Source organism: Chrysemys picta, chromosome 11, assembly GCF_011386835.1.
Source record: "Chrysemys picta bellii isolate R12L10 chromosome 11, ASM1138683v2, whole genome shotgun sequence".
NCBI classification, from domain to species: domain Eukaryota; kingdom Metazoa; phylum Chordata; order Testudines; family Emydidae; genus Chrysemys; species Chrysemys picta.
In genome coordinates, this window is record NC_088801.1 from 25,708,942 (window position 1) to 25,727,057 (window position 18,116).

The window sequence follows — 18,116 nt, forward strand, 5'->3', positions numbered from 1 at the left end:
CAGAATTGGGACTTTACAGTTTGAACTTACAAATATTGAAATGTAAAGGAGACACTCCCAGACCTGCCAGTGGCCTCAGATTTCATAAAGGAAGGAAGGAAGGAGAGTCCTGTATTTAATATCCTTTGGCCTAAGAGAAATTGCACTATGGTTCTGGTCTTTTGCTAACTGGCATTAATATATTTGTGCAGTTCACAGCCCTAATTCCTGGCTAAGGCCTTGCGTTTCTACTTTAAAGTCAAGCAACTATCATTCCACCCATTTTACAAATAGGATAACTGAGAGATTACACAAGGCCACTTCAGGCAGAACTGGGAATAGAACCCAGATCTCTAATTATCACAGAACCAATCATCATCTGCTTTTGACATATTTCCTTTGAGTGAATGTATTAAATCTTTGTGCTTGATTATGCTTTCTGTAATGACTACTCTAACCACTAGACCAGTTGCTCTTAACCAGAGGTATGTGTACACCTGGTAGTTCACAGAGGTCTTCCAGGGGATAGATCAACTTATTTAGATATTTGCCTAGTTTTACAACAGGCTACATAAAAAGCACTAGCAAACTCAGTACAAACTAAAATTTCATACAAACAATTACTTGTTTATATTGTTCTATCTACTATACACTGAAATGTAAACACAATATTTATATTCCAATTGATTTATAATTATATGGTAAAAATGAGCAAGTAAGCAATTTTTCAGTAATAGTGTGCTGTGACACTTTCGTATTTTTATTTCTAAGTTTGTAAGCAAGTAATTTTTAAGTGAGACGAAACTGTGAGGGGTACGCAAGACAAAACATACTCCTGAAAGGGGTACAGTAGTCTGGAAAGGTTGAGAGCCACTGCACTAGACAACATTTGCATCCCAGAGCCAGGTCCAGAACCAAGGAATTCTAATATCCAGTGTTGTGCAACTTTTTCACAATTATTTTTTATTTCACTGGCAAAGAGTGTTGTCACCTGTCTAGGCAATAGCAGCCTACTTCTGTTAGTAGTATTCCTTCATCTCAAGGTCTGTGCTTTGGATCTGAAGGTCCTGGGCTCATACCTTGCTGTCAGCCCATGCAGAAAAAAAAAATACATGAGCATGTAATTAAAGGCTTGATCATAATGCACATAGGGGCAAAATTAAAACTGTACAGCTAACCTTAATTTTGATATTTCCTGGGATTTTGAGCGCTGGATGTTGAGACCTTTTGACATTTTTCTTAATCTTTTTTTTTTCTTACATTTTTATATGTAGATATAGACATCTCCTCTTACCCACCAAGTTAGCACTTATTAGGGGAAATGAATGCTTTGGGACATTGGTAATGAATTACAGAGCCTTTTACCTCTGAGTAACTAGTTTGAACCCAGCCCAGCTCATCAGGGATTTAGAAGTTGTTCCTATCTAATGGATATTTGGTGGCTGCCATGTGAGATGAGTCTGACATCTCCATTCCAGCTGGCACCCATCACTATGTTCTTGCACTAGCTGGCAGACTCAGCAGAGAACACGAGAAGTGTATGAGCCATGTAGACTTAACCTAGCCCTACTACATCTCTAGACAGTCTCCCCCAACACCAGATCAGTGTTGAGGTATGCTGAGAGGGCAACATGAATGAGAAGCATTATTTGTAGATAAACAGAGGATTTCATTGACCAGAGTTGACAATCTGATGATTAAGACTACAATTTAGTCATGGGTATTTTTAATAAAAGTCATGGACAGGTCACTGGCACTAAAAAAAATTCATGACCCTGTGATCGGTCCATGACTTGTACTATAAATACCCCGACTAAATCTTAGCTGGTGGGTTCCAGGGGGGAGCTGCTGCTCTGGAGGGCCTCCTGCTGAGGGGGGCGGGAGGAGCTAATGCTCTGGGGAGGGCTCCAGGGGGGCACTGCTCAGAGGGAGAGCAGGGGGCCAGAGGCACTGGCTGCTGGGGGCCTCAGAGCAGCATCTGCTCTGGCTGCCCCCTGGGCCGCCCCCCCCCCACCACTGCTCCGCCATCCCCAGGACTGCTACTCAAGTGGTCCCCAGGGCCAGCTGCATCACCCGCTGCTCAGGCGGTCCCCGGGGCCGCCCAATCAGATGCCAGTGTCACTAGCCCCGGGGTAGCTCCACCAGCGGCCAGTGTGGCTGGCTGCGGGGCTGCTCCAGCAGTGGCTAGTGTGGCTGGCCCTAGGATGAGCTGCTTGGGCAGCCCTGAGGTCAGCTACACTGGCCACTGCAGAGGTCATGGAATCTCTGATTTCTGTGACCTCCATAACAGACACGGAGCCCTATATCTACACAGTTTTTAAAACTATATATTATATCTATGTGTATATCATTATTTATTTATTATTCATCATAGCTTTGCAAATGCAAAGAAAGTTTGTTTTTTGCTTCTTGTTGATGAGGAAGGGCAGCCCCCAAGGATTGCATTTCTTGTTTCTTAGGTCTTCGTGGTTATATATTAGAAATTGTTTTGGTTATTTGTGGGTGGTGGACGGAGAGTTTGCATAGATCCACAAAATCAAAACCAAACATAGATCCGACTTATTCAACTCTTTGTTGCTAGAAATTAGTGTTCTGGGAGCAATTTTCTTTGGACTCTACGTTAATGTGAACAGAAGTTCAGGACACAACACTCTAGCTAAACTGGATCAAACTGGTAAAATACATTTGTTTGACTTACTGTATGTGGTACATTAAATTCACATCTGTCTTGATCTCGCTCTGTCAGCTGATTTAACAGTACAGCATTGCATTATATTACTTTTGTGAAAGATTCTTTGCATGCAGAAAATCTTGACATTTTGTGTGTTAAATTTACTTTGTTGGTTCTTGGGAATATAGCAAACTCTGTAGGAAGATGCTAAATCTGTGGTTTTGGTGAATTTCTTTTCCTTCAGCTTATCTATCTTTAAGTCTTGCACATTTGTTTGTATATTTTCCTTTAGAAATTTCTGGTTTTACCATATGACTTCAATTAGTGTGATGTTACTACTAAATAAGTTGACAGCCTTAAATCAGCCTCTTTAATTCTCATCTTTTTGTCCTCTAATAATGCTCGAAGAGTAGATGTAGGTAGAAAATCAATTCAAGTTTTCCAATAGAAGGACTTTTTCTTTGCCAAGGCATTTTTCTCTCGTTTTAACTTTATTCCCTTCCCACAATAATTATGCACTTTATTTAGTGCCCATTCACTTCGGTGAATTTTCTTTTCTTTGGACCACATGATCTGGCTTCCTAAAATGTAAATGGCATACTCTTTTTTTTTTTTTTTTTGTAATAGACATTTTTGTTTTTGCTGACACCTCTTGATATATTAGCTCCTTTAATTACTGACTTGAGATCCGGTGCTGTTCTTTCTTGTGTAGATTTGTTGATGCTATTTATACTTGCTTGGTGAGTTACTTGAAGAGCGAAAACTACAAACATGGATCTTTATTTGATGAAAAATCATCATTGCTCTTCTACATAATAAAATGTATAAATCAGACTAATCAGTTTGTGAAATTTCCACCCTCCCCCACTCATTTCTTATTGCTTATGCAGCATAGACATAAAATCACAAAATACTGCATTAAAACAAAGAATTAGAAGAATCATGTTTTTTTATCATACAAATGCAGACAATGTTGTGGAAGTTCAGTTACATTTAGAGTAGCTGGACTAGCAGGCTTTTGTAAATGCAACTCTTTCTATAGTTCTCAATGAGATTTGCGTGAAGAATGATTAATTAGAAATATTTTATGTAGCATTTATATTTGATAGTTAACTGCTTAGAACAGCAGCTTAAAGCATTGTTGCTGAAAGTGTAACAAAACAAACCTAGTAATAGGTAAATTACTGGGGATGTGGGAGAGTCTAGTTCCCATTACTGAAGTGAACTGAACAATGCTTTATGAATATTCAGGTTTAGTTCCAGCTGGGCGTATCTTTCTTTTGTGCTACTTCAGTGGCCCGTGGAGGGTACCATATAGGAGTACCTAGAGGATGGAGAAAGGCCCCGTTTTACATACCTGGGCAAGTGCGGCATGACTGTATGAATAGAAGCAATGCCTGGATGCCTTCAGGAAGGGGCAAAAGGGGAGGCTAGTCTGACTGATCAGGCACAAGTCCAAGCAGAGCTAAAAGCAAGAAGCCATTTATGTAACTAGCTTACCCAAACTGCTGAGTTTTGCACTGAATTAGAGGGTTGCTTTCCTGTGGTAACCCTGGTGCTGTTGTTTTTCTAGTTACTGAGAACTTTGTTGCAAATGTTCCCTTGACCTCTCCATCAATATCATCATGCCCAGGAACTGGAGATCAAGAATTGTCAGTTAAAGATGTGGCATATCCCATAGGATTTTGAAGCTATGCAGGATGAAACAGGAAGAGTCACACTTGTACCAGTGTTACCTATAGACAATCCTTTTGACTGATAGATTAATTTTAATTGATTTTCATAAAGAAACAGACAATAAAAAGCACAAGGAGGTAAATGACTTACAGCTTGTATATGTTTCCAAACATTGCACACTTCACAAGATCTCCAATAGAGTTGTGCAGTTTTACAATTTGTCAAAGCTGGAAGACCAGACAGTACCAAACCAGACAATATTATATAGACATAACTTGTTAGAGTGACATGAATATAAAAGAGGAGAAGATATACATTAATGGAGGGGAGGGGAAGGAAGGGAAAAGAGGAGGAATAAAGTGGACTAGAAGTCTAGCATTCTTTGAGCAGTATCAATGTTTTGCAATGACAACAAGGTTGAAATTGGTACCTCTTAGCTAGGATAGCCCAGATCTTTCACACAGTCACCACACCACCATAAACACCTTATTTTTCTCTGTTGGTTATAAAGAGGAACCGAGGATAACAACAACTTCTATTGGATGCATTAATGCACACTCAGTTTCCATCCTCATGGGTATAAGGGGTTTAGCATGCTGAAATCCATTTGACATCTATGACCTGATAAAAGCATAATAGTAACTGTAGATGTGGAAGCCCAGTAGTCTTCTCCCCCTCCCCCCCCTTCCCTGTACGGAGTTAAAGGTTTTTAAATTATAGTCATGAACATTGACAAGGGTCCCATAGGAAGGCAATAATAATGCTACCAAATTTTCTGAAGTAAAACAGAGGGAAATATATAGGTAGGCAGCTTAAAATATAGAGGTATCTAGGCGGAATATTCATTGTTATTGTGTAAAAACTTCCCCACAGGCTCAAGGAAAGAGAATACCTCTTGTTTGTATCACTGTTTGAGGGTGTACAGGATCTAAATTTGTCTTTGCTGGTTTGTTAATATTTCATGGTACTTTTATACCTAGGTACTTAGTTGCATCCATTTACTTATGGAAATTCCATTGCGAGAGTCCCCCACTAGATGATAACTGGGAGATTTCCAATAATTCCAATTTTCCCAGTTTATTTTGTAACCAAGTATTTATTGAAATGTTTGAATTAGTGATAAGAGGGCTGGAATTGTGCTTTCTAGCCTGGCTATATGCAAAAGAGCGTTGTCTGCATATAACGTCAATTTATACTCCATGAAACTGAGTTGTATGCCCCAGATATCTGGATGAGCCTGTATAGCTATTTCCAGGGGCTCAAAAGCTAAATCTAAAAGTAATGGAGACAGTGGGCATCCTTGCGTGATACTTTGAAGAGGCTAAAGATATTTGAGATCATGACGTTGGTTGGGATGCAACAGAAATATAACTATTTAATCCAGGAATGTAAAACAGATCAAAATCTGAATTTTTATTGCATATAAAACATATATTTCCAGTCTACCCTATCAAAAGCCTTTTCTGCATCTAAGGCTAAAATGGCTTGTTGTTCAGGTTCATTGTATTTCATTGCTTATAATATCAAAAAGTTGTCAAAGGTTAACAGAGTCATGATGGTCTCTGACAAACCCAACTTGATTTGGGTGTATGACAGATCCAAAAATTTCTCCAGACTCATTGCCAGGACTTTTGTCAGTATCAAAAGTACAAGAAGGGAAATGATTATAATATAGTCCAAAATGTTTAATGTACAATTACAGGGCCATTTGTCAGGAGCACAGCAAGCACCTAGCATGGTTGCTAGGCAACCCAGCAAGCTCAGCTGGGCCCAATGATCTTCCTCCAAACAGTTGTTCTTTCGGATTAGGCAGAGTCTGCCAATTGAGCCTTGCAGCTGAAGCAGGCCAGTGGCTGCTCAATGCATACCATGCCTTCAACTCTCCTTGACCAAGCTGCAGATCAAATGCCAAATTTGGTAGTGTAGTTTTGCAACCATTGTTCAGCTAGTGGCATTCAGGACTCCTCAGTCCCACCATCCAATAGGAGTTTCTTCATTAACTTTAATAGAGTTTGAATTGGGCCAAATGTTTGGATCTCTATCCTAACACTTTACTTACTAAAAAGTCTCCTCTGGGTATTCTCAGGATCAAGGTTAAGTCTCTCTTAAAATTTAGTCTGTGGCTAAACTGCAAATTTATTCTACCTTTTTTTTTTTTCTCTTTTAGTTTCTATGTATTTTGCTGATTTGGGGTTATTGATTGTACTGTAAGGTACTTTATAGTGTTAAACACTAAAGCATCCGCTAAACCAGGGATGAGCAACTTTAAGATAGTGGAGGGTCACAAAATCCCGTAAAACCTTTTGGCGGGCCATACAGATTTAAAAAAAAAAAATTGAGCTGGGTCACTGAGGGGCTCAGTCTTTTTTAGTAAAGCAGCTGATGCCTCATACCATTCTTCTTGGGTCTGCTTCCCCATCAACACTGGCTCTGACTGCCCCCTTGCCATCCAGCTTCAGTTATTGCCTTCCCATTGGCCAGTTATTTAGAGCTGAGAGACAATCAAGTTCTGGCCAATTCCCCTGCCCCAGAAGTGGGCAGGCAGGACATATCTCTGCCAATAGGCAGGAAGTAATCAGAACTGTGTGGTGTGAGATGTATCCAGAGCCAGTGTCTATGGGGAGCCCATGTCCAAACAAAGAGAAGTTAAAATATATATATTGAGAGAGAGAGAAAAGAAAATCAGATTTTTAAATACTTATGTTTTAAAAATCTATTTATTTGTAAAGAACAAAACAACTAAACTAAATAACCCCATCTCAGAGCTGGGGAGAGTTGTGATTATTGGGCCTACAGACTTACCCTAATTATAAGAGCAACTATTTAAAAAAAAAAAAGTGAGTGGAATTTCATAAATTGCCACAATGACGTGTTATACAAAATTATTATTAAAATGTAAAATAAAAGACAAAGACTGAATTAATGTAATTTAAATTAAAATGGTTTTATGCGAGTCAAGGACTCTGTTAAAGTTGTCATAGAATCCTAGGATTAGAAGGGACCGCAAGTATCATCTAGTCCAGCCCCAATTAAAAGCCAGCCACCCAGTCGGGGGTTCGAATCCTGGACCCTCAGTTTAAGAGTTTGATGCTCTGCCGACTGAGCTATCCCAGGCTGGCTAAAATAAAGGAGTAGAGAAGTGGAAATCAATTAACCAAAATCAGTATTGAAAATTATGTCTAATGATGGACAATATAATGAGAGGATGGACTATTGTGCCCAACACTCCATTTTGAGATTCTTAAAAAAAAAAAAGCTTCACCATCGTGGGTGCCATCCCCACTGTCTGTTGGGACCCCAGGCCTTCTTCATCCTGAGAGATGTCCTGACCACAGCAGGCCAGAGAGAGAGACCCAGATGACATCGCCATCTCCACCAGCTTTGTACAAATCCCAAACAACACCTGAGATGTGAGACTTCATATCCCCTCTGCTCTCCCCATGTGGCCTTTATCTTCCAGACCTTATTTCTTTTCATTTGTATCTTTCTCCTTTTTCTTTCAGTCTAATAAGAGACTGAATTAGCCAGCCAAGACTATGTTTTGCAACACTGCTGTAAGCCTGTGACCAGGCAGCTACATGCAGTGCCCTAAACAACCCAATGCTAGTACCAGTTTGCCAAGTCTTTGAGTAGCTGATAAAACCATGTGCTGGGCCTGTGTTTTCTAGCAACGAGGTTTCAAATGAACACGGCCGACAAAGGCTGCATTTTCTATCTTTGCTGTTCTTTTCTCTCTCCCCCCACCTTTTGTGTGTTTGACTTGTTTTGTCATCTTGGGAAGCAGGATCAGACTTTAACAACAACAGCAATAATAGCTCCAGCCAGTGATGAGCTGCCAAAATCTTAAGAACCGGTCCCTCCTCACTCCACAAGGGGGTCGTGGCCTGTGCCCGCTCCCTGGGACTCCTGTCCCATCCAACCCCCCCGCGTTCCTTGACACGCACACACCCCCCGGGACTCCTGCCCCATTCACCCCCCTTCCCTGTACTCTGACTGCCCCCCGCCACACCATCCAACTCCTCCTCTCATTCCTGATGGCCACCTGGGACTCTGCCCCATCCAACCACCCCTTCTCCCTGTCCCCTGACCGCCCCTGGAACCCCGGCTCCTGACTGCCCCCTGCTGCCCCATCCAACCCCCCCTCCTTCCTGACTGCCCCCCCCCCGGGACCCTTGCCCCCATTCAACCCCCCTGTTCCCCACCTTCTGACCATCTGGACCCCTATCCACCCCCAACCACCACCCCGAACTCCCCTGCCCTCTATCCAAACTCCCCCTTCCCCCCCCCCCGCTCCCTGCCCCCTTACCGCGCTGCCTGGAGGTGGCTGGCAGCGCTGCCAGCCATGCCGCTTGGCTGGAGACTTGCCATGCCACCGCCGCGCAGCACCAGATCAGGCTGAGCTCGCAGCCTCCCTGCTTCCCGCAAATCAGCTGTTCGCGCTAGAAGCCTGGGAGGGCTGAGAAACAAGCGGCGGCTTCGCGCTCTCCGGAGGCAGAACGGAGGTGAGCTGGGGTGGGGAGCGGTTCCCTTGCGCGCGCACACACCCCAGGTTACCTGCTGCGCCACTCCATCTCCGCCTCCCTGGGCCTGAGCGCGAAGCCGCCGCACCACTTCTCCGCCCTCCCAGGCTTCCTGCATGAACAGCTCATTCACGGGAAGCCAGGGGGAAGGGGAGAAGTGGGGCGGAGCGTTCAGGGGAGGTGGCGGAGCGGAGGTGAGGTGGGGCCGGGGGGCGGGGCAGAGCTGCACCCAACAAATTTTCCCTGTGGGTGCTCCAACCCCGGAGCACCCACGGAGTCAGCGCCTAAGGAGCCACTTTTGAATAATGTGCTCAGGGGGAGCAGCCGCTCCCTCTGCTCTCCCCCAGCTACACTCCTGGGTCACTTCCACTTACCGGTTGTTAAATTTAGAAGCACTTTTAGAACCGGTTGTCTCACGCAGGACAACTGTTTCTAAAAGGGCTTCTACATTTAACAACCGGTTCCCGCGAACCAGCTCCAGCTCACCACTGGCTCCAGCCCATCTCAACTCACTTTCTCTCTTTTCCTCAAAAAGGACAGCTATTACCATCTTTAATTCCAGCTAAAAGACTGTCAGACAAGAGTTTTTTTCTCGATGAAAAGAGAGGGAACAAGGGAAGTTGTTAAAATAAAGTTTTATATAATACTTCACATTTCAGATACTTTAACTGTTTTTCATTTTTTAAATCTTTTTATTTAAAAGATTTACAATTATTTTTAATGGTGTGTTTGCCATGGTACTGAGCAGGCTGAGGTTTCTGTATCCTAAACCCCGAACCTTGTTTAACCCAGTCACTGTCCAACATTAAACAGTGTTATGTAAACGCTGTTGGCCCGTATATTCTATCTAAATTAATACAACAGAGGCAAGAACACTGAGTGCCCTGGCTTTCTGCCTTTCCAGCCCCTGAGCGAGGTGATTTAGAGAGTGAGTGCTCAGCCTTGGAGCATTCCTTGGGTTTTGTAATTTTGCAGTTGACTCTAGCCTTTCAGACACACCGCTGGGAGGGGCGGGGTAGGGATCACTTAGATTTTCCTAGTGGTAAATTGAAAATTTTCAGCAAGATTGAAATTTTACTGTGGGAAATTTTGATTTTTGCAAAATTCTCATTTTTCTATTAGAAACTCATTCTGACAAAAAACTCCTGACCATCACATATACAATGAGAAAGTACTATGAACCAAAACAGTAAACTGTTAATGTGCTTTTTTGATTGATTTACCTCACAGTCCCTTTGGAGAATAGATTCACCCTAGAATCCAGTTTGCTCTTTGCTCTACTACTTAAATAAACTACTTTTGTAATACATTTCTTTTAGGGCTTGTCTACACTACCGTGCGGGGTCGATCTAAGATACACAACTTCAGCTACGTGAATAGCGAGGCTGAAGTCGACATACTTAGATCTACTTACCGCGGTGTCTTCTCTGTGGTAAGTCGACAGCTGACACTCTCCCATCGACTCTGCTTGCAATGCTCGTTCTGGTGGAGTACCGGAGTCGACAGGAGAGCCCTCAGCAGTCGATTGATTGCATCTATGCTAGACGTGATAAATCGACCCCCGCTGGATCGATCGCTGCCCACCGATCCGGCAGGTAGTGTAGACAAGCCCTTAAAATAGCTTTTAGGAATCCCACTCAAGCATCAGCATTGTGCCAGGCACTATTCAGACAAATTAAGAAAACAGTTCCTGCCTATGACAGAGTGCAGGGAGTTAATAGATGAGCCTGGACTCTGATCACTCTGATACTAATTAGTCCCCCTGGAGAAAGCTGATTGGCATAATTAGAGGTAATTAGCTAATCAGGCTGATGGCCTGGGTGAAATGACAAGCCAGTTAGCCAACCAGCTCAAGGCTGATGAAGTCTAGGAAGGAAGTGCTGAGGAGAGAGGAACTGCTGATCTGAGTCTTGTAAACCCATCAGGGAATGGAGACCTCTGCTCCTCTCAGCTCCTGAGGAAAGGGCCTAAAGCAGTGATACTCAATAGGCAATACTCAATGTGTCGCACATCACCTCCATATTGGTGCACATAACAAAATTAATTCCGCACATGTTTGGGAAAAATTAGAGGGAACACGGATCACTAGCCTAAAGCATAGGTGATATTGTAGATAGTACTGTTTGATAGAATTGTAAGGGTATTGGTGGAGGGATTTCAAATAAATAGTACGATGGATACACTACCTCTAGAGTCTCGGCCAGTTTCTGTGGTGCAAAGAGGCAGGAGCGTACTGTGTCCTGCTACATGCCCCATAGAGTTTAATCCAGAAAAAAAAATCCGACAAGATAGATGAGAGGGGGTAGTGTTGAGAGGATGAGGTTATAAAATGAAAAAACTAGGAACCTCAGCTCACCACTTGCCTAACTGATTTTCAGGGGTGGGGTTGTCTTCAAAGGAGTTACATCAAGCATGAATTTGGTCCAGTGTTTGAATATGGAAAAACTGTTCCTCATTATTATTTTAGGCAAGGAAATCATTCTGTATTTTTTGAAGAACATTATTTAAAAAATACAAAATACCTCTTGAAATGTCTGTGCAATGACAAAAATATTGAACCTGTTTCAGTTAGAATAAAAATATTACAGTGTGCTCATGTTTTCTCAGACATGAAACTTCTTTATTCTACAGTATGCTGCAATTTCTGCTCCTGAATTCTAAGGCTGTATGATGGAAATGTATTCAAAAAAATCAATGTAATCCAGTTTAGAATACAGTGAAGGATGAAGTAGCCAGTATCAGGTTTCTGGGGACATAATTCTGATGGGAGAACTTCTGCCTTGGTCTAGCTGTGAAGAGAAGATTTTTATTCTGTCTGAAGACACATCTAAGAACCATGGTTAGTAGAGAAGCTAGAAAGGAAATAAAAGTATTTTAACAAAACTGTACTCTCTCTACAGTATTTAAGTGCCCTGTATCCCATTTATGCTAAAGTCATTCAAGAATTATGTATGGTTATATATAGGGATCTACCAAATTCACAGTCCATTTTGGTCAATTTTATGGTCCTAGAAATTGAAAAATCATAAATTTTATTATTTCAGTTATTTAAATCTGAAATTTCATGGTGTTTTAATTGTAGGGGTTCTGACCCAAAAAGGAGTTGTGGGTGGGTATTGCAGTACTGCTATCCTTACTTCTGTGCTGCTGCTGGCGGCTGTGCTGCTTTCAGAGCTGGGCAGCCGGAGAGCGGCAACTCAGGGCCGCCCAGAGGCGGGGGCAAGTGGGGCAATTTGCCCCGGGCCCCGCAGGGGCCCCCACGAGAGTTTTTCAGGGCCCCTGGAGCGGGGTCCTTCACTCGCTCCGGGGGCCCCGGAAAACTCTCGCGGGGCCCAGCCCCCCGGAGCTTCTTCCGCTCCGGGTCTTCGGCAGCAATTCGGCAGTGGGGGCCCCCATCGCTGAAAACCCCAGGCCCCCTGAATCCTCTGGGCGGCCCTACGGCAACTGCTGGCTGGGATCCCAGCTCTGAAGGCAGCGCCCCACCAGCAGCCCCGCCAGCAGCAGTGCAGAAGTAAGGGTGGTATGGTATGGTATTACCACCCTTACTTCTGCACTGCTGCTGGCGGGGCGCTGCCTTCAGAGCTGGGATCCCAGCCAGCAGTTGCCGCTCTCCAGCTGTGAAGGCAGCACAGAAATAAGGGTGGCTATACCGTGACCCCCTTAAAATAACCTTGCAACACCCCCTCTCCCGCCCCCCACGCAACTCCCTTTTGAGTCAGGACCCCAATTTGAGAAATGCTGGTCTCCCCTGTGAAATCTGTATAATATAGGGTAAAAGAATACAGAAGACTAGATTTCACAGTGGGGGACCAAATTTCACGGTCCCTGACGCGTTTTTTTTAATGGCCGTGAATTTGGTAGGGCTCTAGTTATATGAACAGGTTGCCCATATAGTGTAATATTATTCTTTACAAAATTTATAAAGCCCTCTTTGAGACTTGATTTTTGCAAGCTCAAATAAACTGTCAAATCCAGGAGAAAAACCAGCAATAATCCAGGACTGCTGATGCAAAAATCCCTTTAATTTTATTAGTGTCTGAATGGTAAGCAATAACAGAAGTGAAAGCTACAATTTAGGGGTTGTGCAGTTCCTTTAATAGTACATGTGGGCAGGGTGTATTGATTTAAATCAAGGTGACTTAAATCATGATTTAAATCACTGAGTGGAAAGCCTCAATTTAAGTAATCAATTTTAATCAACTTTTCCATTTGTACTTCAGTCAGTTTCTAAAAAAAAAGTATGTTCTCATTGGTTGATAAACCTATTAAAACACGTTGATTTACAACTAAATAGAGCCTTTACATTAGATTTGGTACTTTTTTGCTACCTACAAGGGTATGTTATTACTATATATATTTATTTAAGCAATTATGTGCTTAATATTTTCAGATTCTTATTAATTTACATTTTAGTATGTTAATAAATGGTGAATGAGATTGCTTATTTACTATATATTTAACTTTTTGCTCATGATTTGTGTCAAGCTGCATTAGAATGGTAACTGGAATTTAATTAAAAAGAACAGGAGTACTTGTAGCACTTTAGAGACTAACAAATTTATTAGAGCATAAGCTTTCGTGGGCTACAGCCCACTTCTTCGGATGCATAGAATGGAACATATATTGAGGAGATATATATACACACATACAGAGAGCATGAACAGGTGGGAGTTGTCTTACCAACTCTAAGAGGCCAATTAAGTAAGAGAAAAAAACTTTTGAAGTGATAATCAAGATAGCCCAGTACAGACAGTTTGATAAGAAGTGTGAGAATACTTACAAGGGAAGATATATTCAATGTTTGTAATAAGAACAGGAGTACTTGTGGCACCTTAGAGACTAACAAATTTATTAGAGCATAAGCTTTCGTGGACTACAGCCCACTTCTTAATTTGTTAGTCTCTAAGGTGCCACAAGTACTCCTGTTCTTTTTGCGGATACAGACTAATACGGCTGCTACTCTGAAATCTGGAATTTAATTAAACACACACAACAGCATATAAAATGTATTCTGATTAAACATAACAGCCTTAAATATTTTGGATACATAAACTTATCAAAACATGTTTCACATTTACCACTAAATGATTTATTAAACAGAGACATTAACTGTAGTCAGTAAATTAAACTGATTATTTCAGGTATGTCTAGGAAAATTTTCAAATATGCCTAAGTGAAAGTGACTGGAGCTTCATCCTCACCTAAGTCTCTTGAAAATCAGCCAGTCTCCTAAGGGCTGGTACACGCTACAAGGCTAGATTGGCTTAATTACATCCTTCAGGGCTGTGAAAATTTTCATGCACTCTGACATAGTGTCAGTGTAGACACCACTAGGCTGACAGAAGAATTATTCTCTTGGCCTAGCTACCCCTTCTTGGAGAGGTGGGTTTGCTACAGTGATGGAAGAACCCCTTCCATTGCTGTACTAAGTGTCTATGCTACAGCAGTGCAGCTCAACTGTGCCACTGTAGCACTTCTACTGTAGACATACCCTAAGTTAGGCTGACTTATTGTGCCATATTTATAGGGTTGCCTATTTAATGGCTGGTAACCAGACCACTGAGGCCCTGCCCCCTGTCTCTTCCTCCAAGGCCACACGTCCTTCACCGCCTCTTCCCTCCGACCCGCGGCTTTGCCTCTCCACCCCAGATCAAAAAAACTAGACACCAGGGCTTGTCAAATGACACCTGGACACACAAGCCAAAATCCAGACTGGTCGGGTGAAAACCAGACAAGTGGCAACCCTACATATTTGTAAGGCTTAGCCTCAAAAGTTATGTTTTCCCCCTGATTCATTATATAGAAAAGCAGCCATTAACTCTAACTCAAAGTTTTTATAGAGGCTCATGGATTCAGCATATTTATTTTGTATTTAAAGATTTTAAGAAATTATAGTAAATTTAGGCCTTAACATATGTTGTATTAAATTCAGATTTCATTTTAAAAAGAATAACTTATTATAATTTAAATAATAGAATGAAAAAAGTCTGATTTTTATTCACCTTTCATGCAGGAAAGGATAGGGGATGCAGTCACTTCCTCATATTAAAAAATCAACCTTCAGTGCATAGAAAAAGCTCCCTTTGCCTAAAATATTAAGACAAATGTCTTTGACTACTTGGAAGCTGTGTCTGGAATTGTTCTGATATCTGGGCTATAATGTGGCCTGATGTGGTTTCTTGATTTGGGAAGTGGATTGAACTATTTGTTCTTCCTTTGAGGTATTAATCATGCCAAATGTATTTGCTTCTGCATATTTATATTTAGTACATCATGGTTTTGTTATAAGGTGTATGGAGCAGGCATTGGATTAACATCATTCTGTGCTCATTAGAATGATTCCTGTATATACTGGTGATTAACCATAATACCTTTCTAAAACATCAATATAATTTTAAATGGAAAAACATGGAAACAAATTAGGATAGTCAGTTGTATTTGCTTACAGTCGTAACCATTAAACACAAAATATATTAAGGTTAATTGTATTTATGGTACTTTTCATATGTAAATAAGTGTTCTAAAAAATAAGACAACTCAGTATGATGGAGAAACTAAATTTCTTTGTTGATCATACCGGCTTTCATCAATCCCAGAGTTATCTCCATATTAAATTAAAGCTCAGTGAAGTAGAAAAGTAGATTTCATTTCCATTGTTTTTATTTTGGCCTAGGAAATGGAGAGATGTACCATCACAGATAAGCAAAGCAGCTGGTAGAAATAAATCACTGGTTTCAAATATGCTTTACTTCAAAATTTTTACTTGTGAGTAGAGATTTTTTTTTGTTTTTTGTTTTTTCAAATAGTTGCAAAACCCTTCCACAGAACTGAAATAAATTGAAATTTATTTTATGGTTACTTCAGAAAGCCTTTAATTTCCATAAGAATCCAATTTCGGTCATTAATTTCTTCAAAATATAAAGAACAAGGCCCCTAAGCACAGAGTTAGGAGGATGTTTTGTTAATATATAGGCAGATGCTTGCTACGACAACTAACAGTTAGAGATGAGTGCTACAGTATATGGAGTTTCAATATTCTTTTCTCTTTACTACAATAGGTTTCACATGTGTATAGTTTTCTTCCGTATTGTTTGAAGCTGAGTTATTTGTCGATATCATGTTTTCATTCTGTTTTTAAACTGTTGGGTAAAGGATGTGCGTATGTCATTTCTGATCTGTAATGTACTTGTCAAAACCAGGATTTTTTTTAATAAAATGAGTCTGTTCACATTCATAAAACGTATTATTTGAGCTTGTCATTTCCTTTATGAAAAGACCAGATTGGTATTTTACTAGTATTCAGTTTATTGACTAAATTGATGTTTCTGACTCTCTCTCTTTGTGAATCTATAATCCTTTCCTTTCTATTTTTATAATTGTGTAGAGAAGCAGATGCAAGGAGAAATACTTTATTGGTGTCTCTTTAGCGCAGAAGTTGACACCTACACAAAGGACATCTTTGCCAAATTTGATAAGAATGGTTGGTTACCATTATATTATTATAACTAGTTTTTAAGCTCTCATGTTTTGATTTTGATTTTCAATTCCTTTTGATTCTTAACTTGTATTATTGCCTCATATTATAGTGTTCATCGGCCCACAAAACACACTGCATAAAAGATGTAATCCTCAAAATGTTAAGGGAGACAAGAATGATAATAAATTTACCAAAGACCACAAATCCACTCCAACATGGGGGTTTATTTTAGATATATCTTCATATATGCTTTCTCAGTGTGGTATTGCGCCTCATTGTCTGAGAATAAAATCTTTCCTAGGTGAATTCTTGTTAATGTATGTCTATTGCCAAGATGCAATGCAGTAGAAGAGTGTATTCCCAACAGCCTGATGACAGTGTTAGTCAGTTACTCAAAGCTGATTTTAAGAAGTGCACTGGTACCCCTGGATGTTATAATGGCTAAAATTAGAAATAGGACTACAAGTTTTCAATATGCAAATAGCTGATTATTCTTTCAATTAGGAAATGGAATAGTATGCTAGAATCTTTTTACTTAATGTTTTAAAAGTAAGGTTAAAATGGCTTTTATATTGTAAAATTGACTGTGCAAACTGAGTGACTTGCAGTCCAAGAACGGTCCAAGTTCCATGAAATGCAACAGGTTAGGAATGTGTTTTAATTATCTTAACTTCTAGTTAGAAATAAATGTAATTACATATCTTTATAATAAAGTCTTAATCTGTTCACAGTTATTTTTATTCTTTCTTTCCTGGTACTGACAATAAACTTGTACCTCTAATTATTTGGATCGACAGGATCTACTTTCTTCAAGAATAGTAGAACTACTGCCTTTAGCCAGTCATCTGGTACCCTCTTGCTCTCATGCCTGCTTTTACAATTTTTTATAGCACTTGTCATGCCAGCTTTTAGCAGCTTTGCTGTTATATTGTCAATACCTGCAGCTTTCCATTTTTAAACTAGTTCACTGCTCTTTCTGTTTCTTCTTTTGATGGTGGTTCATTGCTGATATCCATTCTGCATTGCAAGCTGCCCCATTCATCTAGCAGGCAAGTAGTAGTAGGCAAAGAACGGGGAAGCCTTAGACCAGGCCAAAGTTGCATTGATCACATATTCACGCGCCAACTGTTGATAGAGAATGGGGATTGAAGATGACTGCTGTTTTCATTGACTTTACAAAGGCATTTGATTCTGTTTGGAGGGAAGCATTATGGAAAGTAGCAGTTATATGGAGTTCCAGATAAGATTATTACAATTATAATAGCTATGTAGGAAGACTCTTGCCGTGCTGTAAGAATTAGTGGAAAATTAAGCAACTGGTTCAAGTCAAAGTTTGATGTAAGACAGGGGGGCATGGAATCACCATAACTTTTCATCCTGTTCTTAAAATGGATGTTAAGAATATTAGACAAATTGGAGGGTGTGACATCGGATGATCTAAAGTTAAGCTCCTTAGTTTGTGCATCATACAACTGGCAGACACGTTGGAATTAGTTATGATAATATTATTACCTTGGAAAACTGGTGTAGTTGACTTGGACTAACAGGCAATGCCAAGAAGTCAAGTGGTTGTTTCTTGGAAAAGGGAAACTAGATAAAGCATTGAAAGGCAGCAGCAATGAACTTTTAGAACAAATAGAATCTTGTGTGTACCTAAGAAGCTTGAGCATAGAATCATAGAATATCAGGGTTGAAAGAGACTGCAGGAGGTCATTTAGTCCAACCCCCTGCTCAAAGCAGGACCAACACCAACTAAATCATCCTAGCCAGGGCTTTGTCAAGCCAGGCCTTA

At 40.8% G+C, this 18,116-nt stretch overlaps 1 protein-coding gene across 10 annotated transcripts in view; it reads left to right on the forward strand.

Moving 5' to 3' along the window:
* Positions 1–18,116, forward strand: part of MBD5 (methyl-CpG binding domain protein 5) — a 256,499-nt gene that overhangs the window by 97,517 nt on the left and 140,866 nt on the right. The window contains exons 3-4 of one of the 10 annotated variants that reach the window (XM_042860867.2): positions 11,479–11,686; positions 16,232–16,327. The exons of 7 other annotated variants lie outside the window; for them this stretch is intronic. The gene's annotated coding sequence lies outside the window, so the exon portion shown is untranslated. Of the gene's footprint in view, positions 1–11,478; positions 11,687–15,520; positions 15,613–16,231; positions 16,328–18,116 lie in introns of all 10 variants that reach the window. 2 more of the 10 variants (XM_065561640.1, XM_042860865.2) reach the window with 2 other exon arrangements.